The 25391-nt window shown below is 36.6% G+C and overlaps 1 protein-coding gene across 1 annotated transcript in view; it reads left to right on the plus strand.

Annotated features, from left to right (window-relative positions):
- The window catches only part of zfhx3b (zinc finger homeobox 3b), a 365216-nt gene that overhangs the window by 186856 nt on the left and 152969 nt on the right, over positions 1-25391 (plus strand). The window contains exon 4 of the mRNA XM_051115453.1: positions 22296-22724. The gene's annotated coding sequence lies outside the window, so the exon portion shown is untranslated. The remainder of the gene's footprint in view (positions 1-22295; positions 22725-25391) is intronic.

The raw sequence follows: 25391 nt of genomic DNA on the forward strand, positions 1-25391 counted from the left end.
TGAAAAAAAGTAAATATTAAGCAACGCAACTGTTTCCAGGACTGAAAATAAATTAGAATATTAGAATGATTTCTGAAGTCTTACTGATCCAAAACTTTTGAGCGGTAGTGTAGCTGTTTACATTTTGCGATTATACAAGCAGTCGAGTAGCTGAGATATGCTATATGGTATATATTGCTATTAATTACTCCTTTTTTGTTGTAGAACAGAAAAGGAGAATTTTTAAATAATGTTCACGAAGCACTTTTCCATAAAATGTTTATACGACGGTCCAACAACCATGCCTGTCCATAAAAGCACCATAAAAGTAGTTCATATGACTCGTGTGTAAAATTCCAAGTCTTCTGAAGCCATACAACACTGTAGCTTTCTGTGAGGAACAGGCCAAATTTGGCATAGGATGTCAGTCATCTCAAAGACTGGTTCTATGACTGACGTTTTTTTCTTTTCTTTTTGCAGAACAGCAGCTTATAATATAGTGCACAAGTCACTACTTTTATGGTGCTTTTAGTTGATTTTTTTTATTTTTATTTTTTTCTGATTTGGAGCTTGAAAGCTTATGGTCTCTTAGCTACTGTTGTATAAGACTTGAAATCATATTTTGAAAAAAAAAAATAAAAAAGCAAAATTAAAAAAAATTTTTTGATTGGCACAAGGATAAAATAGTTAATAAAAGTTGCAAGAATAAAATAAAAAAATACATGCAAGTAAACAGTGACAGATTTTTTGTTTTAAACAACCTTAGTGCGTTGACATTTATACATTTAGGCTTTACTATTTGGTGGGCTTGTTTACTGGACATTTTTCTCTAGTAGTCGACAGCATGCCACTTGCAATGAACATAAAATATTCTTCTTGAAATGTGTTGGAGTAGGTTGTGGAGACCTCACTTAGTCCAAATCAAGCACACCTTTCACTAAGAGCCATGACTGACCTCCCCGCTCTTGTACCCACAGCTCTGTCCCTCTCCACATGTCTCTCGCTCTCTTTCTCTCCCCGTCTCTCTCTCCCCCCATTTCTGCACAGCTCCCAGTGTTTGGGTATATATTTACCACCCTTGTGTGAGGCCGGGTGAGCGGGCCAGGGGAATGGAAAGGAAAACAATCATGCCCTCTCTCCTGGCCCTTCGGAGCAGGCCGCCTATAAATAACCACGGGTGGCGCGCCAGTCCCACCGCCCGTGGCATGGGAATCTCGTCTCCTTCAGCCCAGCCCTGGGCTGCTCGACCACCCTGGGAACCCTTCGGCCAGGCCACTAAGGACGGCCGGCAGGCCGGAGCAGTCAAGGCTGACGGCAGAGGAGGAGAGCTCTTTCTTCTTGACTTTCTTCCAGCCTTCCTTTGAGACTGTAATTGTCTGTCTCTCTGTTGTGTCTCTAAGGAGAGTTGCTGACTGTTTCATCCCTCTATACCTCAGCCTCTACGGTGCATCCTTCTCTTTCAAAGCAGTTTTACACTGCATTTAGTCTGTTTTTGCCTTATAAAGATTGTATGAATATGTGCTTTTAGAAGTGTTAGAAATCCGGTTTGTGGAACTCAGATGAAGCGTTTGTTTTACCCCACCGAAAATTGATTTTGACTTTCAAAGGCTTGCTCTTCACAGCGCTGTCTTCCATGTCAGTGTGAGACAGGTTTAGCTCACATTTTTGGAATTTGAGGTAATAGTTTTAAACTGACAGACTAAACATCACTCTTCTTGACTGTTCCACTTCTGAATAGTAAATACTTACACAGACGCACACACTCAAACATGCTCTTAAATTCTAACACACACACATGCAGAGGCAGACTGTGAAAATGAATCTGTTAGCCAGTGGTAATAAAGTTCTGAAGGTTTGTTATGTTATGCACTAAAGCCACGATATACCTACAGGCAGTTTTGTCACTGTGTTAGTCATAAACAACCAATCCCTCTGACACCGCAATACAATGGCAGGGTTGGGCACAATGTGGAATTTAAGAATTGGCTTCCTTTCAATGCATGAGTTGGAATTTAAATGGGCCACACCCAGCAAGATGTTGAATTGAATTGATGAAAAGTGAAATTTTAATTGTAATGAAAATGAAACAACAAAATGGAAAAATATGTTGTTGTTTTTTTAAATATAGATTTTTATAGATTATATGTTTATTCAGAATATATATTGGAAATGAAATCATATTTATTACAGAACTGTGATAGTTCTTAACTGCCAGTTGTGCCTTCCTTGTCACTTTTTCTTTCCTTTTAAGCTTTAGTGAAATATGTCAGTCGTTTCAAAATGTGAACTTGATTTATAAATGATATCCCAGATAATATGAAAAGCAAAACTGGGTTATTCGCTTTTTTTCAGCTCTGTTGGCTGTACTCTCTAGTATTAAACAGAGTTTTTGTAACAAATCCACCGCATGTCTGCTTTTTTCTTCCTTTCTGTTAACTACTACCCTCCGTTTTATGTCTTGATAGATTTTCAGTCCTTCCCTTTAGCCCTTAATTTTTTTTTCTACATACCCCCATTTTTCTCTCTTCCTCACGAAAACCCCCTCGCTCCCTCTCCTACAAGGCACACTTGTTATTTCTTCCTACAAGGTCCCGTAATTAAGTTTGACATAAGCGAAGGGATTAAATATGTGGTTTGGGAGGGGGAGAAAGGGGCTCTGTTACAATCTCAAGGCCAGCTGTAAAATGGAACCAGATTGCGACACTTGGAGTTGGAAAGTTTGGGAAAGCTGCCGAGACTGAAGCTGTGTGTTCGTACGGCACTGGAGTATGAATCCCTCTGCAGCGTAAGTGCGGCCAAGAAACTACTGCTCCCCCTAAAATCCATCCCCTCTGAAAACCTGCCCCAGCTTACATGCTAATAGACCACAAGCCCACCAAAGCCCAAATGCCATGCGTCCGCTGACCCCCTCATGCCATCATGCCACAGATCAAATGGTGCATTTTAGAGTAGGCAAGACTTCTGTTATATAGACATGGTACCATGATATCCACATGATATATCAAGATACTAATATCATAGTATTTCTATGGTGCATGTCCAAAAGGCATGGTATTACTATGGAGCATGGCCCAGAAACATGGCTTTTCCCATTATTTTTCTGTCTTAGAAGAAAATGTGGTGTTTTTGTGGCTTTTGCATTTATACTATAATTATTTGGGAAATTTTTAAAAAATCAAATCAAGCACATGCTATATACTGTTTACATGCGCAGAGGATGCATTAAAAACTGCTAAAAAGAACACAACATATTTGAAAAGATCAATATACACAGTAGGTACATTAATTCCCATTAGTGTAAGTTTATTATTATTGTTGTTATACTATTATAATATTTGTAATATTTTGAATTACATAATTTTTGTATTTTTGGTTTTCTCTTTTGAGCTACTTTTGGTCATTTTGGTTGTGCGTTTTTGTCTTTTTTTTTTTTTTTTCCCATAAAAAAATAATTTATCTCTTATTTTCCCATAAGAGTGGGTGCAGCCATTTGTAAGTTTAATGTGTCTAGCTTCCAGTGTCATCTGCTTCCAGCTATATTTAGCTGTACAAAACAGCACATTTTGCTGCTTGATATTGCAAACTGGTGTGTCTTACCATATTATTTTAATGTATTATCTTAATTATGAACACAACGATTTGTAGTGCAAACAGTTTTACCGTTTACTACACTTCATTATTATTCTCGTTATATCCCCACAGCAGCTTACGAACCGGGAGTCTGACACATTACCAGAAAATAGCTTACTTCCACATTGAAAAATAATTCTTACTATTAACTAGTTGCTTGTTAGCATGCCTATTATTAACATATTGGCTGTTTATTAGTACTTACAAAGCACTTATTCTGCATGACAATATACTTAACAACTACTTTACTAAACATTAATTAGGAGTTTGAGGCAAAAGTCATAGTTAATAGTTTGTTAATAGCAATAGTTTGACCTTAAAGTGTGGCTTTTTAAACTATAATAACACTGATTTCCTTATATTGTTGCTGGTTCGTATGTGAAAATGAATACGTTTGTTCATATTGTAATATCCTCTCCTGCAATCAAATGCATCTGATTGGTCAGGTCTTTAGAAACTGACACTGATGCATTGCATCTCAGAATTGTTTTTTTTTTTAACTTTGTGCACCCTGGAAAAACATGGCGTGTGATGCTGAAAAAAATGTAGAGATGTAGCATAACAACCAAAGCAGTTCATCTAGTGTCTTTTTACATAGACCAACAATTAAACAAATAGTGATGACGGAGCGCAAGAACATTTTCTGTCTCAAAGGTTCCTCAGGCGCTTTTTATTTCACCACTACTTTCTTAATCCTAAACCACCGTTCTTTTGATCGAAATATTACCACCAAGCCAAGGGACTTCCACACAAAACTGCTCAGCCTGTTCAAAGAGCATCGGCCGCTTAGGTCAAAAAACCCTTTTCATATCGTGGAAGATATATATGTATAAATGAATAAAAATAACACGTGTTCGGAGGATTATTACAGCAGGAAGAGAGATTTCAGTCTTTTGTGCCAAAGACCTCTGCTTCTTTAGTCATAGGACTTTGGCCTCCCACGCCAAAACCACTACTGCAACTCTCTCAAAGAACCCTACATTCCTAAACAAAACACAAGCTCTCCCAGCCAAAGCTCTGACACTCAAGCCGCCAAAACAAACACACGCTGCACCCTTTTCCCTCGGCCGCCAAGCGTACATATGATACATGCTCTGTAGCTGTTTCAATTATCACAATTTGAGCCGTTTCTTGAAATGTTGATTCACCCATTGTTTGCCTTGAACTTTGTAATTCAACTCCGCCGTCAGATGCACGGATAATTTGCTGTCTGCTCTAATGAGTTCAGTGTTGCCGAGAGCCGGTTCACTAGCTAGCGCTCGATCCTCGACGCGGAGCGTGGAAACGCGAGCCGTGATGGTCACGTTGTGAAAGAACACAGCATCGCCATGAGATTTCCCTTCTCCGTGAACTCTGTGCGGTCTTCGGCGGGAACTTTGCATTCTTAAATAACTCTGGCAAAAACGTTCTAATCTTAATGAGTCTGAACAGCAAATCTCTCATCTGCGGCAAAAAGGGATTAGGAAAGCAGGGAGAAAAACACTGCTGTTCCACTTTGATGAATTGTGTTTAGTAAATCCCTGGGTATGAAGTTCCTCTGACGAACAAAGCGCTGGAGAAGCATGGATGTTTTTAGACAACATAACTTATCAGAGAGAAACAGAACATGCATTTAAGGGGAAATACAAAGGAAAAGCAGATTCGTCACTTCGGCAAATGATAAAAGTGGTTAACTCTTTTTCTCAATCCACTTAGCTAGTTTTGGTTAAAAAAAAATCAACACAAAGTAGCTTTGCACAAATTAAAGGCATTGTGTTTCTCCCCGTCTTATCATCCTCGTGTTTATTTATTTTTACATGATGCACAGGGCCTTTGTTAACAGTAAATAAATAAATTGATAATTTCCTGCCTCTTAGCGGAGATGCCATAAACAGCTGTCATAGTGATTAAGGAGTTAATGAATAGGCATAAGCAGAGACCATGAAGCTTTGCAGTTTTGAAGCAAATTGGAAAGTTACACTTGGGTTTGGCTTTACTTAAAACTTTCCCATGCCTGAGCTTCAGGCTTTGTTGTAGGTTCATTTGATTCATGGTGTGTACTAAAATATGAGAAATGCAAATTTAATCTAAAATTAATGATGACAATACAAATGCTAGACTTAGTTTGTTGCATGTCATACTGCCATTCAGTGTTTTTAAAGTCTTTTTATTTGATCAAAAATACAGAAAAAAATATAATGTTCCTGTGATGCCAAGCTGAGTCTTCAGTGTCACGTGATCCTTCAGAAATAATTCTAATATGATAATTCATTTTAAAAACAGTTGTGCTGCCGAATATCTTTCTATTTTTCTGTTGATTGATCGATTGATTGAAGCCTGTGGTACCTTTTTTTTTTTCTATTGTATCTTAAAAAAAATAATCTTTTGCATTTATTTATGCTACCATTTAAAAGTTTGGGGTCAGTTTAAAAAAAAAAAGATACTTTTATTCTGAAAGGATGTGTTAAAGTGATAAAAAAAATAATAGTAACGACTTATATCATTAGAAAATTATTCTATTTTTAATTAACACTTTCTTTTTAACTTTTTATTCATCAAAAAATCCTGAAAAGTATCACAGATTTCAAACAATTAAGCAGCACAACTGTTTCCAACACTCATAATAAATCAGCATGTTAGAATGATTTTTGAAGGATCATGTGATACTGCAGACTGGAGTAATGATGCTAAAAATTCAGCACTGCATCACAAAAATAAATTGTATTTTGAAGTAAATTAAAACAGAGAACTTTTTATTTTATATTGCAATAATATTTCACAATTTTACAGTTTTTTCCCTGTGTTTTTGATCAAATAAATGCAGCCTTGATGAGCATAAGAAACTACAATAAAAACAAAAAATCGTACTGATCCCAAACATATGTACATTTACAATTTACATCCTAAATTTTAAGATTAGCCATTGTTAGGGCAGGGGGAAAATAGTACAATTGTACACATATGATGAATATTTTCACACTTGACCTCTGTTAATGTGGGAATACGGCATGTTCCTATACATCTGGTCACCAGGAGTCTTCTCTTGAGTGACAGATAACATCTGGGAAGTCTGTAGCTATCACAGGATACATGGGCCCTATCTACTCCTCCCTCCCCTTATTCAGACTCACTCTTTTCCTCTATTTCCTTCTCCCTTTGCATTATTCGGTTCATTCATGAACATATCCCTCCATTATTGATTTTCCATTAACCCCTTCCAATCTGGGAGGATTGAGGCGGATTGATGCATAAACACCCATTTCATCGATCGGCCATGCATCACTCATGTACAGTATATAGCATTTATTTCTTTATTTATTATAAAGGATGTTATGTGTAGGGAAACAGGGCACAACACAGGCAGGATTTTAATTTGTGGTCATAAGCACAATGGCTCTAAACATCTGAGGCACATGGAGGCCATGGCTCAGATGGGCCTATTTTTGTGTGTGCGTGTGCATGTTTAAATATTCCTTTTTATGCTTTTCATATGTCGTTTGATGCCCCATGTTTTCTCTGTTAAATATTACTCTTGCTTTCTCATTGATTTCTCTCTGTTTCTTTCTCCACCTCCTTTCCCATCTCTCTCCACCCCTCCTGCTGTTTCTGACAAGTGCTTGCTAATGCTCAAGTAGCACAGTGCCTCTAGGTCACACATGTAGACGTGCATCAGAACTAAAGACACGTAGTGTTCCCATTTGAATTGACAATTCCCTGACAGAACATCTATGATCATCCAATGGGTTGAGCTGTTCTTTGACATCCATCTTGAGAAAGTGCTGCATGGGCCTTAACATGGGTAAAGATGGAAAGTGAGCCATTGTGTTATAATATGTGGCATAAGAATAGACTGGCATGTAGACTCTTATTTAAGAGGTTTTAAATCAAGGGTCTGTCAGCTACATACACTCCCATGTCATTTTCTGTGAACGAAAGTTATTGTGTGTAGAAGTGGGTGGAAGTCTGTACTGTATATTTCAGCTTTTCCACATACAGTATACAGTGGGATCTAAAAGCCTGAGATTACACTGAATATATAGTATTTATTTATTTGAAAAATAAGAGAATTCATGCAAGACTTCAGAATTTTTGTCACATTGATCATCTGAATTCCTTTCTTCCACTAAAGCAAAACCTTTCAAATGATGCTAGATAATCTGATCATAAGGTTTTCTATAAACTTGTGATTTTTATGCAGTCTGAGTGTCATTAAAGGGAGACACTCAAAACAGGGAGACAAAACAACCCTAGTAAAAAAAAAAAGTAATAGATTTAACCTTTTAACTGTTACTCCCTATCTTGAACATAGACATGAAAATGCACTATCCAAGGTTACATTTTTATAATTCATGAACAAAAACATTTTGTAATATGATTTTGATGTACAATTTCCATGGTAATGCAATGTCTGATTTTTAAAATGGTTTGCAAAGGATGAATTTCGAGATTTTAAGTTTTCAGTTGATATATAATTTCTTAAGATTTATATTGTGTGATTGGGAAAAAGACAACGAAGAAAGTCTGTTTGTGAACTCCTGTTATGATGTAGATGTTTGAGGTGCACTCTTGTCATAAATTAATCTATTACGTTTCATACATAATTTGTAACACAAAAGAGTGGTAAAATATCTATTTAGGAGTCTTAGACCTTCCCAGAGATATATAGTTTGTAATGATTAGATTACAGTTTATTTGTAATATGGTGAAGTAAACAGAGCGGACGGTGACAGTTAAAATGCATTTATTTAATACTAAGTATAGAAAATAAAAATTGTAATTAAACTTTATTTGCAGTACCACTTGTGCACAATGCACATTTCTTAATATTAAGCCTAAGATATGTTTTAATGACACTATTGATGAGGATTGTTTGATCTTTAAATAATATCGGTCTTTAAATGCAAGATATTTAAAGTGTACCTCAAATATACTTGCAATAGTTCCACTTTAGCGCAATCAAATATACTTAAACATATCTTTATTTGGACTTCAGCACTACTTCCGCACAATTAAAGTGCATTAAGTACAAAATTAGCTGTTCCAATTTAGCAGTCTTTAAATATACCAGTTTAATATACTGCAGCATATTTTTATTAGGTACATAATATGTGAATGTATTTGTATTTTAAATACGTTTTAGTATATGTATTTTTCGCTAGGGAAATACTAAGATACTAAAGTAATTTATTATTATTATTTTTCCTTTTTTTCCCCAAGTTGCTATGCTGATGTAGCACATAATTTGTGAAATTATAAGGTAAAATTACATCATTTTTAAAAAGTTATATTAGATTATAAAAATGTAAAATTCAACACCCCTCTGTATGACTGTGTGCAGGTGTTTATGTGGAAAGAAGCAGTTTGCATGTGTTTAGAGTCAGACAGATTGCAGTGTATGTTTTGCATGTGTATTTATTCCTGTTCAGAGTGTTTGCGCGAGACGGAACGCGTGTGTTCGTGCTTTTCTGTTTGTCTGGGAAGCACACGAGAGAGAAAAAGTGAGACGCAGAGAGCAAGAATATTTTATTGAGGCATGGCGCGCCTGTACCGGTCCAGCCGTCTGATGTACAAAGAGCCTAGAGGAAGGAGGTTCACAGCTGTTTGTAGACTATACGAATAGGAAAGGTCAACGTCGTAATGCGGCACGTTTCTGTAACGCATTTTCATTTCGCCCCCTTTCCACCGCGGAAAAAAAACGCCACTTCGGCTTCCTTCAGTAGCACTGGTGCATTTAAATTACTGTTCTTGCCTGGAGAAGAATGGTTCAAGCATAACCCCATTGTATTCTTTGATAAACTCTGTAAAATGCACAGTATAAGCTGGGGGAAGCAGCATGGTTTAAGGGCACAATTGGCGTGCAAATTTACCATGGAAAGTTCCGCCACCCTTCCTCTGCCGAGGAAGAGAAGGATGGAGGGAGAAGGGTCTGACTGTTATCTGTAGATGCAGGGCAGAGCAGGGAAGATTGTCTTTGTGTTTGTCATCTCGCTATGGGGGCTCAGCTGTAAAGGAACAATAGTGCTCTAATCCCAGCTCTGATGCCAGATTAATATTCAAGGCCACCAAAATATTAATTCCAGCCAAGAGCAGCGCATGCAAAATATTGTCAAAACACTCAAACAAATAAAGACAACAACGAATCGAGAACACACAAAGAAGACTCTCCAGCTTGCTGCAGCGCTGTCCGCACACACACTCACACTCACACACACATCTCCGTATAGAATTTGCTGTTAATCTTCATAATAATTTCGTTTTCAAAGAAGACTGTTTGAGGTGTGCTATGTTGTTTTTCGCAGATTGTCTTCACTTAGCCAGGGGTTTTATTCCAGGATTTGAATATTTACAATTTGAAATAATGGAGGTTGTAAAAATAAACCCTGCTTTATGCTCTGTAATCCACACGGCTCGAAATTGCCTCCCAACTTCAAAGACCGTCCTGGAGTTGTTGGCCATTAATATGATTTGATGCGAAACTGTTGCAGCCACAGGAAGTGTCCGTTATAATTTTTTTGTAGATGTTTGGATTTTAATGACAGTTTCATTAACTTTTGTACTAGGGCTGTCAAACAATTAATCGCGATTAATCGCATACAAAATAAAAGTTAGAGTTTGCCTAATATATGCGAGTGTACTGAGTAATTATGTATATATAAATACACACAAATTAATGTATATATTTAAGAAAAAATATGTTATGTAGAAAATATTTTTATTTATATATAATATAAATTTTATAAAAAATTATAATACATACATTTTGACAACATTATCATCATTGTTTTGGTGCATGAAACCATTGCTTGGTTTGAAATTACTGTTCATTTTTAAATTTAAAGCTATTTAAATTAAAGCTCTTGAGTCAAATGTCCTTTGTAGTTTTTTTTTTTTTTTTTTTTTTTAGTCAAGTTGACTATCTGAGAATTTTAGTCTAGTTTTAGTCAAATAAAATTTCACGTTTTAGTCATGCTGCATAATGCTTAAATTGATAATCACAATTATTTTGCTCAACATTATATCACAATTACAAATCATGATTGTTGTAATTTGAGAAATTACAACAGAATTATAGCACTTTCTCTTAGAAATGTGCACATGGTTTATTTTACATCATCTTGTTTACTATTTTATTATATTATTATACATATAAACACTCTTTGTACATTATGAAAACTAAGATTCTCACAAAAGCTGAATTCCTAATATTAATTCCAGTAATTCCAAATTATATTTATTAAAACAGTTATAGCACAGAGGTTGCATAAGTGCATTTATTCAGCAGCCTCAGTCACAAACAATATAGGCCTAGTCGAGATCGATGTTTGGATTTATTACAGTTCATCACTGATAAAGTTTGTTGAAAGATTTAGTCACAAACAGCGCAAATGGCTGTATAAAAGAACACAGACTGGCAGTATTACACTTTCATTTGAGCAAAATATCTCTCTAGAAATCACCAAACTCCATCTTAAATGTTTGTTGGTGTTTTCAGATTATCAGCACTTTTTCTGTAGTGTAAAATAGAGTGTGTACGAATGGTTGCCAGATTGTGAAGATAAAGTAAATGAGAAGCTCTGATAGAGAAATCTTGACATCTGGCAACCTCAAACGTAAATGTTTATTTATTTATTTATTTGTTTGTTTGTTTGAAGAAAATGTAGATAAATTCAGGTTATAGAGAGTTTCTGAAAAGTTTGGGATCAGTAAGACTTGTAATGTTTTTTAAAGAAATCTCTTATGCTCATCAAGACTGCATTTATTTGATCAAAAATATGGAAAAAAACAGTAATACTGCAAAATGTTATTACAATATAAAATAATGGTTTTTATTTTTTATTTTGGATAAAAAGAGATGATAAAAATTCAGCTTCGCATCACAGGAATAAATTATATTTTAAAGTATATTAAAATGAAAACCTTTATATTATATTGTAATTTTTCTGTATTTTTGATCACATTAATGCAGACTTGATGAGCATAGGAAACGTCTTTAAAAACCATTCAAAATCTTACTGATCCCAGACTTTTGAGCAGCAGTGTATGTTTTAGGCTTATATTTTATCATCAACAATATTGCATATTGATGTAGTCACAGTGTTTAATGATGTTAATGTCATGGAAAGAAAGTTTTCACCATAGCTCTTGTTAACGAAATTGATACTAGTTTATTGTGAGGTTATTCGGTGAAGTTTGTGTGACAAGTTTTGTATGGAGTGACCCCGTGCTTCAGGTTTCGCGTTGAGGTGGCAGGTCCATGGCTTTTCACTCAGAGAGAAGTTGGCAGCGAGGTGATTTTTATGGTTTGAGATGTGTCAGTGGGGTCTTGAAGGTTTCCTATAGTGCCTGACATGTTGAAACGGACACAGGCTAGGAGAAGGTGACAGGTGAAGAGCTTTAGTCAGCGTCATGGCTTGATGAACAATGATGAATTGCCTCTTTCTGCTTCGGCATGGGAATGGGCCAGTGAAGCAGAGCTGAGTGATGGAGGAGAACCGGCGATGGGACGGCACTCAGCGCGGGTTGTCTGGATTGCATGGCTCGAGGTGTTAATGAAGTGTTTGAGGTCCTCTCAGGCTTTAGTATAGGTGCGATCCTTTGTCAGTTAAAGCACAGTCAGCACACGCATGCACACACATGCAGGCGTCTCTCAGTCACTAATCCAACAGCAGGGGACGGGTTGTGCTCCGGCCGACAGTGAGATCTTCTGCACAATGATAAGGTCTAATGTGATCTGGGCTAGTTAGATTAATCTCTCACACGTGGCACTAAATATGAAGGGTCAGCTTATTTTAATCCTCAAATCTCCAGCACACAGACACATGGACCACTGTCTCACAAACTTTATCAATAATCTCACTCTTAATTCCTTATCTTAAGCCTTTATCTGCCTCTCAGACCAACCAAGGAGTGTTTTCAAATGTGTTTTTGATGGGCTTCATGGTGCACCAAAAGATGATAAAAGGGATGTGGGGTTGCAAAAATATTTATTCCAATATAACATTAAGTTTCTGATATTAAGTAAAAGTAATATCAATATCTTCTGTGTAAACTGATATTTACTATAGTTTGCATTTCTTGTTTTGTTTTTTTTTTCCAGCTGAATGTACTAACACTGTTTATTGTACAACAGTTAATTAGACTTAAAAGCTTTCTAATATGAAGTACCTAATGTCAGTATGCTTCAAGTGAACCCATATTTCAAGACTAAGTTTTTCCCCCGATTTAAATGTTTAGTTTATAATTTTTGGGGATGCCACATAACCAGTCCACATTAGCATCTAGCTTATTTTGTCTAATTTTACCTAAGTTACAAATGAACAGTGCTAAAATTGTTAATTGTAAACTAAACTGTCATTAACATATATATTAATATTAAGTAAAAGTAAAATGTCAATACATTTCAAGTGAACCCATATTTAATATAGTTTCTTTTGCATTTTATGTACTTTATTTATATATCTTTATATCAAATTCATTTTTTGTCTAGTTTCTGTGAAGTTACAAATGAAGAGCACTAAAATTGTTTATTGCAAAAAGTAAATGAAAGTCATGAGGGTCAGTGTTGTGAAAGCTGAATAAATAAGCTTTCCACTGATGTATGGTTTGTTAGCATAGGATATTTAAAAATGTTTTGAATCTGACAGTGCAAATAAATAAATAAATAAATAAATAAAATAATGAGAAAAATAACCTTTTAAGTTATCCAAATGAAGTTATTAGCAATGCATATTACTAATCAAATATTGAGTTTTGATATATTTACGGTAGGAAATGTACAAAAACTCTTAATAGAACATGATCTTTACTTAATATCCTAATGATTTTTTGGTATAAACAAGAAATCAATCATTTTGACCCATATAGTGTATTTTTGGCTATTGCTACAAATATACTGTGCTACTGGTTTTGTGGTCCAGGGTCACAAATTGTCATTTTAAATTGTCATTAAATATTCTAATATAAGGTAAAACATATTATCTGTATCTTCCAAGTGAACCCATATTTAATATAGTCAGAGCTTCTTGTGCATTTTATTGTTTTATTGATTATTTTTGACAATGTCACTAAACCTATCCACATTAGCTTCTGCTTAGTCTGGTTTTTATCCATTTTCAAATTAATTTTGCACCACAAACGGTACAATTTAAACAAGTTTAACATCAACAATAAAATAAATGGGAAGTGTTTATTCCTTTTAATTGATTTCTCTATCCCACTGTAAATGCGTTTTGTTTTACTTTATTGTTTGCAACCCAGTTTTGTGGTGTATCCCACCAGTTAAATGTTGTGGGCTTTTAGGTTTCTTCAGGATGTAATTAAATGTGCAGTAGTGAAGTCTAAAAATGAATTACTCATTACAAATGATACTGACTGTCCACTATTCAAAATGCCTTTGGTGGTTAGGGTCCTAACATCAGCAACATATTTTCCCCCCACATTAATAGCATGCTGTTGATATTTGTGTCTGTAAAGAAGTTATCATGATCCATGTAGTCTAGAGTATGCAGTAATGTTTTTACAGCTTTCTCTCAAGCACCCTCAAATAAACCATCACGTGGGTCTGACGGGATCGCCTCGCTCATATCTCTTTAAACTGTTGTTGATATCCAGCCACTGACATGTGACATGTCCTTTAAAGGGAAAATCATGAGGGATGTGTCCAAGCGTAATTGTCCCGTTTTCCTTCTGGAGCTTATTTTGGGGCTGTTTTGCTCTTTGTTGCTCTGATTGATTTGTTCCATAACCGATTTAAATTCACACACGACAAAGATAAGAAAGTGCCCAGATTTTGAGGGAAGTCAAGACAAATTGAGGTCAAAACTTCATTTTGATGCAGTGTCTGAGATCCTCTTGGATTCACGTAGACCACTGGGATTACTGTCTAAAACTGGGGTTATTGTTAAAAAAGGAGAGAAAAAAAAAAGACTTGGTTAATTTGTTATTTTGAAAACCTGTTTTCCTGTCTGAAAGTGTGTCATGTGTAGACAGATGCAAGAATATTTATTCAGACGCTGAGATTGTATTAGGATGTTATTGTTTACTTCGTTACTTCGTAACCCCCCCCCCACAAGCACACAGTTTTCCAATGGTACAGTTTTCTGCCAAAATCCAACCAACACGCATCAATTTGAACAAAGATCGCCCTATTCTGTAGCCTTAATTAGAAGAAAATTGTAAACAGACGCACGCCTTTCTTAAGGGATTATCCATACTTTATGACAGAGCGTTTGAAGTCAGGAAGCTTTCTGAATCAGCATTGCTCAAGTGGGTCTCTTATAGGACATTGTTGTCTTCAATTATTTTCCCGTTATATACGTGTCTGTATGAAGCCAGGATATCATCTATTATTTAGAGATGCAATCGTTTCTGTTTATCAGGTCTTTTTTAAAAAGGGGTTATCTGTATGCATCACTTTTTTGATTAAACGGAACAAAGCGTAATAAAGCAAGAAGGGTTGAAATGGCTGCTCGTCTCTCCTGCTCCGCGGATTCCCGACCTTTATTGTCATTTAATGCGAGCGATGCCGAGCGAGAAAGAGATCTGAAGAGCAGCTGGCGCTGTGCTACGCTAACACACAGGGAAACGGCTTTTACACAAGTTCTCTTACACAAATACACACACATTTGTACTCAAACTTTCTCTGAAGCGCTCTCTTGCACACTATTGAACCCGGGTCTACACAGAAACTGACAGCTACTTAATCTTGCAAACAGTTTAGGCTTATGAGAGTATCTAACACTGATTTGTTCAGGTGCTGATTACTTCTGTGTCCCTTAAACTCGGCTGGTTTCAGAGGGACACACTTTCTTGGAATTTAATTGGACATTGGATGTCAGTGCTAATAAGTTTGATATCTGACATATGGCTTTATTTTTTTTTTAAAAAGTTCATCTTTAAAAAGAAAAAAAAGAAAGAAAATTCTGACATTTTTACTAACCCATTATTCTAAATCTGTGTGACTTTCTTTCTTCTATGGAACAAAAAATGTGACCCTGGACCACAAAACCAGTCATAAGGGTCAGTTTTTTGAAACTGAGATTTATACATCATCTGAAAACTGAATAAATAGGCTTTCCATTAGTGTATTCTTAGGACAGGACAATATTTGGAATAATCTATCTGATTAATCTAAATCTGAAATCTGAGGGTGCAACAAATCAAAATACTTATTATATATTATATATTTATGGTAGAAAATTTATAAATTATCTTCATGGAACATGATCTTTACTTAATTTCCAAATTATTTTTGGCATAAAAGAAAAATCAATCATTTTGACCCATACAATGCGGTCCACGGTCACAAATGTGAAATTTTGAATACTGTACTAGTCACTGTACTAGTCAAAAAAAAAAAGATGCTAAAGCACCATAAGTATCATAAATGTATAATAAAAATACATTCTAAGATAGTACTGTGTTAATACAAAGGAATTTTCTGTATTCCGCTGGATTTTTCAAAGGTGTTTTTCCTGCATTCTGAATTACGCATTACGTTGGGTTGTGTTTTAAGGTTAAATGAAATAACTGGCAGAAAATGACCAGTACCATTCCCATTTTTCTACTGATTTTTCTTACTCTGCAGCCCATCTGATAGGTCACAATGCTTTGGAGACAAACAGGCCATTATTTAAACCCATAGTTTCCAAAATCAAACTTCCAAAGGGGCCTCAAGATGACTTAAAATGATTTCTTAGAAGCCAAAACAACTAAAAATCAAGATTGAAACTGATATTAAATTTCTTATTTTAATTTGTTCCTTCAGAAACCACCATTTTTTTAAGAACCAGGATTCCCACAGTCTTGTAAAATCTGGATATAGGGGAGTTTTTTTTTTTTTTTTTTTTTAAAAAAGCCATTTTTCAACTGGGAGAACTACAAAATCCTAAACATTCATGGAAATTGCTGAGAAATTGCCATATTTGTGAGTTGAAAATAATTTTAAAACCTCATCTCATAATCACAAACAATTGGAAAAATATATAGCTATATTAGTTTAATTTTTATATAATTCCTTACATTAACCAGTATTCAAGGAATTTTCACTGGCAAAATCCAGTTGTTTTAGTAGGAATCCACTGAGTTTCACTTGAGAACTGTCTTAAAGGAGAAGTTCACTTCCACAACAAAAATTTACAAATAATTGACTCACCCTCTTGTCATCCAAGATGTTCATGTCTTTCTTTCTTCAGTTGTAACGAAATTATGTTTTTTGAGACAAACATTTCAGGATTTTTCTCCATATAGTGGACTTTAATGGCACCCGCGACTTCAAAAAGCTCTAAACGATCCCAGGAAGAAGGGTCTAATCTAGTGAAACGATCTGTCATTTTCTAAAAAAATAAATAAATATATATATATATATATATACACTTTTTAACCTAAAATTCTTGTCTTGTCTAGCTTTGTGATGCACATGCGTACTCTGTGTAATCCGGGTCAATACAGTAAGGTATGTCGAAAACTCATATCTCATTTTCTCCTCCAACTTCAAAATCAAAATCAACTTCTACATCACTATTGTATCTTTTTTTGTAAAGGGCATTTGACCTTCTTTGCATGTTCACTTTGTAAACACTGGGTTGGTATGAGATGGGAGTTTTTTTTACACCCTAACTGTATTGACCCAGATTACACAGTACGTATTCGCATGGCAGAGCTAGACAAGATGAGCATTTAAGATTAAAAAGTATATCCTTTTTTTTTTTTTTTTAAGGAAATGACCAATTGTTTTGCTAGATAAGGCCCTTACACCTCAGCTGGGATCATTTAGAGCCCTTTGAAGCTGCATTGAAACTGCATTTTGGACGTTCAAACTCACCATTGAAGTCCACGGGAGATAATTCCTGTAATGTTTTCCTCAAAAAACATAATTTCTTTACGACTGAAGAAAGAAAGGTGTGAACATCTTGGATGACAATGGGGTGAGTACATTATCTGTAAATTTTTGTTCTGGAAGTGAGCTACTCCTGTAATGCAGATTTCGCATAAGTTTCAGTTGGTCACGAATTCACCATGTTGACAGAAAGCTGTTTGGTTTGAAAGTGACTTAGTAGTGAATGGACCTTTTTTGTTGAATAAATTCTATTTGTATTTATTTCTTTTATTTTTCTAAAATCTTACTAATGTGACCACTTTTTCATAAGCAACACTCTTAAAAACTCTTAATAATAAAGGTTCTGTATTGGGCATTAATGGTTCTATATAGAACCTTGAACCTTTCAAATGTAGAAACGGTTCTTTATAGTCAAATAAAGGTTCTTTACATTTTTAAAATGTTCTTCAAAATGGTTATTTGAGGAACTGTTCACTGAAAGGTTCTTTGGGGAACCAAAAATGGTTCTTTTATGGCATCACTGCAAAAACACCCTTTTTGAACCTTTATTTTTAAGAGTGAAGGAACGTTATGGCTCCTTTTTTCTTGTGTTTTCTCCCTCTAATCTCAGTCGCAGACGCATCCACTGGTGCTTAACTGTCCTTTGGAGACTCTGCTATTGGTGATTAGTGTGGCCTTGACATAAACGGCTGGATCAATATGTGATGTAAGCGGTCGGCCAAGGTCACTGCCCCCGCTGTACGATGACCTGGTTGGGTTCGGTCAACTCCTGCCTGATAAATTCAGGGTGACTGACCTTTGCTGACCTAGGCATTGCATGTCGGACTGACCAGAGAGACTTAGGCTGCGGTGGCTGGTCAATGGGCTGATTCTATAATGAAGTGTTCAGTATTGCCTTCCTGTCAGTCAGTAATTAAAGGAAGAGATATGAAGGCATAGATAGGTGTTGAATGGACAAGCGGGCCATTGGCTACAGAATGGCAATGAACAGGCAGTGGAGCAGTAAAGTGACATGTAAACTACTCTGATATGGACTGCTAATGGCTGCCTGGAAGATAGATTAGATGGGCTGCCTGGGAGTGCAGTATACACAACATGAACTGATCTTTAATCTTTGTGATGTGTGAGATTAAAACAATGTCCAAAAAATGTATTTTAAAAAAGTAAATAATTCCTAATTTAATTTAATTTAGTTTAATTTAATTTAATTTAATGCCGGGGTAAACTAAAAAAAAAATGCATTTCAATTTAATTAATTTTTTTAATTTCTAATAAATAGCTATTTTGAAAAGAAAATTCTTGGATTATTATATAAATATAATAATATTATAAATTTGATCAGTCATAATCTTAAATAGCTGTAGTTTGTCATTGAATAGAAGTGTTTTGTATAAGGACTTTTTTTTTTTCCTTTTGTTTTCTAATTTACTGCAGTTCATTCAGATTAGACCTGGTCATGTGGTACACACCCATATTTAGGGCTTTCCAAGTGCAGGTGATGGGAATCCTGGGAATCCCGGCTTTTCAGTCAACCATGCAGCCAGCTGCCACCACCTGAGACCTTGCACATTCCTCCGTCCACTAACTATTTAGTTGTCAGTGATTTGGTTAAGTGGAATTGACTTTTATCTTCACTGTGCTGTGGGGTTGCCACTGGCGATACACATTCCCCCATCCCTCAGCCGCCTGTCTGCTCTCAGCCCCTGTGTCACATCCAGCACATTGCTATTGGCAGCCGAGGAGCGGCTGATCAATAGCCCAGGTCAGGGATGGCCCGCGGCCCTGCTGCGCTGCAGGCTGGGGTATTGATCCAGATCCACTCCGTCCCGCTGCTCCACCCAGCGTAAGGCCATGGTCTGCCCAGTGGAGAAGGTGCGAATGGGGAGGTACAGGCTGAGAGAGCACAGCAGAAGCACTTTTCAGGATGCGTTTGTATGTAACGCACCCATGCCACTGAACTGCACTAGAAGCATAGTAAAGAATAGTGTTGTCTAGTATAGTATGTTGTAATAGTTTTTCTTGTAAAAATGATATTTACCTATAGAGCTTTCTCATCATCTTGCCATATGTGACCCTGGGACACAAAACCAGTCTTAATTAGCATAGGGATATTTGTTGCAATAGCCAAGAATACACTGTAAAAAGCAAACAAACAACAACAACAACAACAAAAAAAAAAAACACATTTTGTTCACTCAACTTAAAATAATGTGTTTACCTTCTCCCTTAATTTTAAGTTCAGTCAACTCAATAAGTTTAGTCAACTTGAGATGCTAAGTTGTACTAAGTGACAACTTAGATATTTGAGTTGACTAAACCAAAAATTTGGTTTGTTAAACTTAAAAGCTGGACTTGTTACCCAGCTCCCTTAAAATTTTAAGTTGAATCAACTCAAATATTTAAGTTGTCACTTAGTACAACTCACTTTCAAGTTGACTAAACTTTTTTTGAGTTGACTGAACTTAAAATTTTAAGGCAGCCGTGTAACAAATTATTTTAAGTTGACTCAACAAATTGGTTTTTACAGTGTACTTTGTATGGGTCAAAATGGTCGATTTTTCGTTCATGCCAAAAATCATTAGGATGTTAAGTAAAGATCATGTTCCATGAAGATATTTTGTAAATTTCCTACCATAAATATCAAAACTTAATTTTTTATTAGTAATATGCATCGCTAAAAACTTAATTTAGACAACTTTAATGGCAGTTTTCTCAGTATTTTGATTGATTTTTTTTTTTTTTTTTTTTTGCACCCTCAGATTCCAGATTTTCAAACAGTTGCATCTCAGCCAAATCCTAACAAACCATACATAAGTGGAAAGTTTATTTATTCAGCTATTGTTTTCAGAATTTGACACTAATGACTGGTTTTGTGGTTCAGGGTCACATATTGGTTCTTTGTATATTCAAAGGTGTAGTGTATTAGCTGTAATACTAGTATCACAAAAAAGAAAATTCAAAACTTACTGTTTTTAGACAGGTTTTCCTATATATCAGTGGCCAGACTAATAGATAGTCCCACTTCCAGTACATAGTTGTGCCGTTTACACCACTTCCCGCCTGCTGGCCTCAGCTCAAAGCAACTAACCATGCCTTTTTCTTTAGTCTTTAAAAGAATTAAATAATAAAAGGGTCTAAAAGTTTTTAAGGAAATAAAGAAGGGAAAACACCATCATAAGAACTAAAATCAAATGAATACAAATACATACATTTTGATATAAAAATAATGTTTTTATTTTCAAATATGCACATTTTCACTCTTAATATGTTCAAAATGGCTCCATTAATGTTTCTTCTTGCTCACTTTTAGTCATAAATTACATGATTTCCATAGATTATAGCCTATATTTTCACTTCAGAATGGCAAAAGTTCAGTAGTTTGCATATTACTGTTGTTTAACATTTCAATCGTAATAAAACAGTTGTCAGATATTAAGTAGCTGCTTGCATCTTACCTCATGCTCTTTCACCATTAACACTGACGTGAACCGTAAAGCCAGCCTTCTTTCATTTAATTGGCCATCTCATTTTTCTGACATTGACAAGCACTGTTATAGACCTCTGATGCAGACCAGCTGAAAACATTTTGTCATCCAAACAACAAACAGATCAGTATCAAGAATATCACATATTGAGGGGTTCAGTTTGGCCATTTCTAATTATTGGTGAGTATTCGTTCCAGTTATTGTCTACGGTGGTCACGGCCCTGGTGCAGAGACAGCCCGGCGAACGTAGATGTAAGCCAGGCATCAAAAAAGTTTAGACCTCCACACTCCATACGTTCATCATCCATCTCGGAACCCCCGGCGCACCTCCTCCTCCGTCCCCTCACCAGCTTTCCTGCCTCGACTGCTTGTTTTTGTTGCAGTTTTAAGTGCCTCTCCCTGGAGCTCCTCATCAACAACTTAATAAGAGCTCTTGGGAACAATTAAACAGCATCTTTAACCCTGCTCTATCCACAGAGGTAAAAATAATCATAAAAATGTTGCCAAATAGAAGAGACTCCAGGGGGACCGTTCAGAAATCACAGTCTGTCTCCTTCTCTGTCCTTTATTCCCTCAACTGAAGCCCAAGCAGCACAGGCGAGAGCTGTCAGAGCCGTAGCCTATGATAGACACATTTACTCGGCTTTCTATCCCAGCCCCATGTGGCGTTCCCTTTTGCTTTTCCCTCCTCCTTTTTTCTCTTTCAATGTTGGAACTGACATGTGAATAAATATGTACTGTCTAAGTGGCTTTGTTGTTGTGTATGAGAGATCTTCCGCAGAGTGCACAATTATGCATGTTATTACAGGAATATGTCTTGTTCTGGTTATGGGGGAAATTAAGTTTCTCCGGAAATTTCGTTTTTGGTTTTTTTTTTTTGTTTTTTTTTTCCTTCTTCTCCTTCTTCTTCTTCTTCTTCTTTTTTTTTTTAAGGAGAAAAAGAGCCCCTAATGCCACAAGAGGAAAAATTACTCAAAGAAATGCATTTATTACTTAATGTAATCTGGAAAATCATAAGGTTTTGTCCTGCAGCAGTAATAAAAATAATTATATATTAATTTTCCGTTCTCTAAAACAGCTTATTACAGAATTCAAAAGACTTGATAGAAGCCATATTGTTCTGTGTCCTCCCCTCCTGAAAGAGATTTAGCCGGCTCTTTCTCAGGGGGAACGAGCACGCAAAGCGAAAAATCTGCACTCACTTATGGAGCATAACTAACAATGGCCTCACCTCCTCTCAGCTCTGCTTTATAAAAGGCAAAGTGTGTGTTTATACGTCTCTACGAGAATCTATTAAATGTGTTTCTTGTTTCATCCTTTGTTCAGTTGCATAAAAGAACTTTTGCTGTAAACGCTAATAGCATGTTTTTTTTTCTCATCCCTAGGTGGCGCTGTCACTCCGAAAGGCTTTTCCACGACTGTGGATGCTTCAAACCAAATCTCATAACCGGGTCTCGTAGCTTTGAAAAAAACCTGGAAATACCTGGAATTATAGGACTACATCATCCCAAGCCCTTGCCAAGGGACTTACTAATAGTGCCCAGGCACTGGATCTGAAAGCTTTACATTCCTCTTTACTTTTGAATACACCAACAGACCAAAAAAAAAAACAAAACAAAACAAAAAAAACAACAAAAACGATAGCTTTAGCACTAGCGATAGATTGCGGCCATCCGCCTGCCATTGCACCAAACCTGCTGTGACCGCAAGGGTTGTGACCTTTCTGGCGCCCACTTCAAACGGACACTTGAAAAGAAGGACGCGGTCAGAGAGGGCTTCCGAGCGGTGGCAACTGAAACCAAAAACCCCATCAGGTAAGGCTGTGAAGTCACTTCTTTTCCTGCTGGCAACACCCCCAAAGCTCCTCGGGGGCTTTTGAAGCCCAGATGGACTCCCTGCGTCCACGCCCACATAGGTGGCTTCTCCTCCATGCTGAGCCTACAGGAGAGCCCACTGTAGATAAAGGCTTCCCGGGTTTGAAGACTCAATCACCTGTCTGCTGCTGTAGGATTAGAGGGAATGTGTGCTGATTGAATTTGTTTGGCTCAAAGATGCTTAGGTGCAGGGAAATCCTGGAAAGCAACCGAGAAGGAGATGGATTGATTGATTGATGGAAAAGAAAGTGTACAGATGTACAGACACATGTTAGCATTGCATATTTTCATCTACATAGTGCACGTTAGTCTGTGCTGCAGAAAGACAAGTTAAACTAAGTCGGCAGCACTTGATTACAACAAAAATTGATTTCGACTTGTCATTGTTTTTCTTAAAAGTGAGTAAATACGCCATTCTTTAAAATGACTCAATATATGTAAAATTATTTTATTTGTGAAAAAAATGGTTTCTTTATATCCAGTTTTGCAAACTATAATGGTTAAAACCATAAAATGATCAAACTTTACAGCTCAAAGGTTTTAACAGGAGAATTAATGTAGCTGTTTTTATAAACTTTCACATTTCTGCCTTAAAAATCTTTCAGAAATTGGCCCTTATTTATTTCCATTTAAGTGCCTCACTGTAACTTTTTTTTTTTTTTTTGAAGAAAACGAGGGCCGAGCCGAAATTACTTTTTGCGGTAATCAACATAATGCCATAAATGCTGTCGATTGAGCTTAACTTGTATTAACCCGGAATATTCTTTTAATGCTTGTTCCTAGCATGAGAGTAATTTTTGCACGTCTGTGATGAGAGATGCGTCATGAACAAATTTCTCACCTTGAATATGAATACTGATTTAGTTTTCAGCCTTCCTCTGACCATTTCACCTGCGTTTGTTGGAGGTTTTTATTTCTGATCTGACCCTTAAAAAAGAGATGCTTTTGGTGTTTTTGGTGATGATGAAGTCATTTCTTTGATTTGAATAAAATCAATTCATTTAAATGTTTCCACATGGAATAGATTGTAAAAACATTTTTCAGTGTAGTTACAAAACAGCCACACAGTGCTGCCCCGGTGACTAGCATATTCGTGTGTAAATGTTAAGCAGTGATATTTTTGTTTTGCTAACATGACAGACATACATGCTCTTTAGCTGTTCAAAATGACGGCATTCGCTGCTCTCGGCGTAACCCTGAATGAAAGTAAATAGTGTTTATAGAATTAAAGCATTTAAAAAGAAAAACAGACGGCCAAGGAGGTAGAACGCAAGACACTCTGGGAATCAGCCAGGTTCCGAGAAGAGAGCAGGGCCTTTGTTTGAAAAGTTCAAAGTAATTTTGCCAAATTTAGGTCATTTCACATTAGTACTCAGCGGGGAGCTGTCATTTGTGGGGAAAGAGAAAGCAAATAAATAAATAAGCTAACAGATGGAGCACTAAAGCTTTTTGTGCATCTTGCTCATATATTATTAGCCAAAAAAAATACAACACTTCAAAGCATTAAGCAAAAAATCCATCTCTGTTAAACTAATTAGTGACTCCGAAATCGGCTCTCGCGAAGGGCTACGTCAAAAGGTATAGAGTTTGAGGGGTCATGCACGCTCACGACGGGACAAATGTAAGTCAGCAGAAGTCATAAGCGGTGAACGCCCCCGTCAGGAGAGCGTAGCTCCCCCCCTCCTTCCCTCCACCCGTCCTCCTCCTTTTTCCCCTCCATCCGAAAGCGCTAATGGAACAGTGCTCTTAGCCCAGGGCTCCGGCACCAGACCCCGCTCTGCATGAGGGATGTACTGCACTGCGGCCGGGGTCGCTCCCTTTGTGCCGGCCCTCCTTGGCCTCGCGGTAAAAAGAGCCATGCATGATTTCATACATGAAAGATATATGTAATTGGACAGCAGCAATGCCTATACGCCATATTTACAATTCTAAACAGAGGATGGGAGAAGCAATTCCCTTTATCTCTCTTGGTCGTAGTCTCTTTCTCTGTGAGGAACGAATTTCTGCATATCGCAGAGCCCGTGATGTACAAAAATACATGAAATGCAGATTATCACACTTCTTATTTGCTTTCATTATGGATGAGTTGAATGTGTCATTTTGACACAGCCCGGCGTCGCCTCGGTGTCCTGTCTCGTCGCTAGATCGGTTGGACAAAAATAGAGGAATTATTCCCGCTGGCCTCGCATTCTGACTAATACTGTGGCGGAGATGCTGTCGTCCGGTTTCTGAAAGGGACGTCCCGATGCTTTGTTTATCCATGGAGAGACAGCATATGCATGTGTGTGTTTGCAGCCTTCATAATGCATCTTTAATAATGCAGTATAATGGAAATATTTTTGGGATTTTGCTAGACTAAATGGTTCTGTATCTAATGCTGGAGAACATATGTCATTTATTTCGAAGTTTACTTTCGACGCGGCAGAATCTGCTTCATGTGACATTTGACGTGTCTGTGTGGGTTGTGTTGGGGACACACACATACACACACAGTCGTGTTGTTTGGTGGCCTGTTTTTGGTGGGATCCCTCCTGGAGTGTTAATGTAGTGCCAAGTTAAACACCTCTCTTGTTAATTGTCCTAACGAGCTCATGCTTTGCCGTGAAC

Source organism: Labeo rohita, chromosome 7, assembly GCF_022985175.1.
Source record: "Labeo rohita strain BAU-BD-2019 chromosome 7, IGBB_LRoh.1.0, whole genome shotgun sequence".
Lineage (NCBI taxonomy): Eukaryota > Metazoa > Chordata > Actinopteri > Cypriniformes > Cyprinidae > Labeo > Labeo rohita.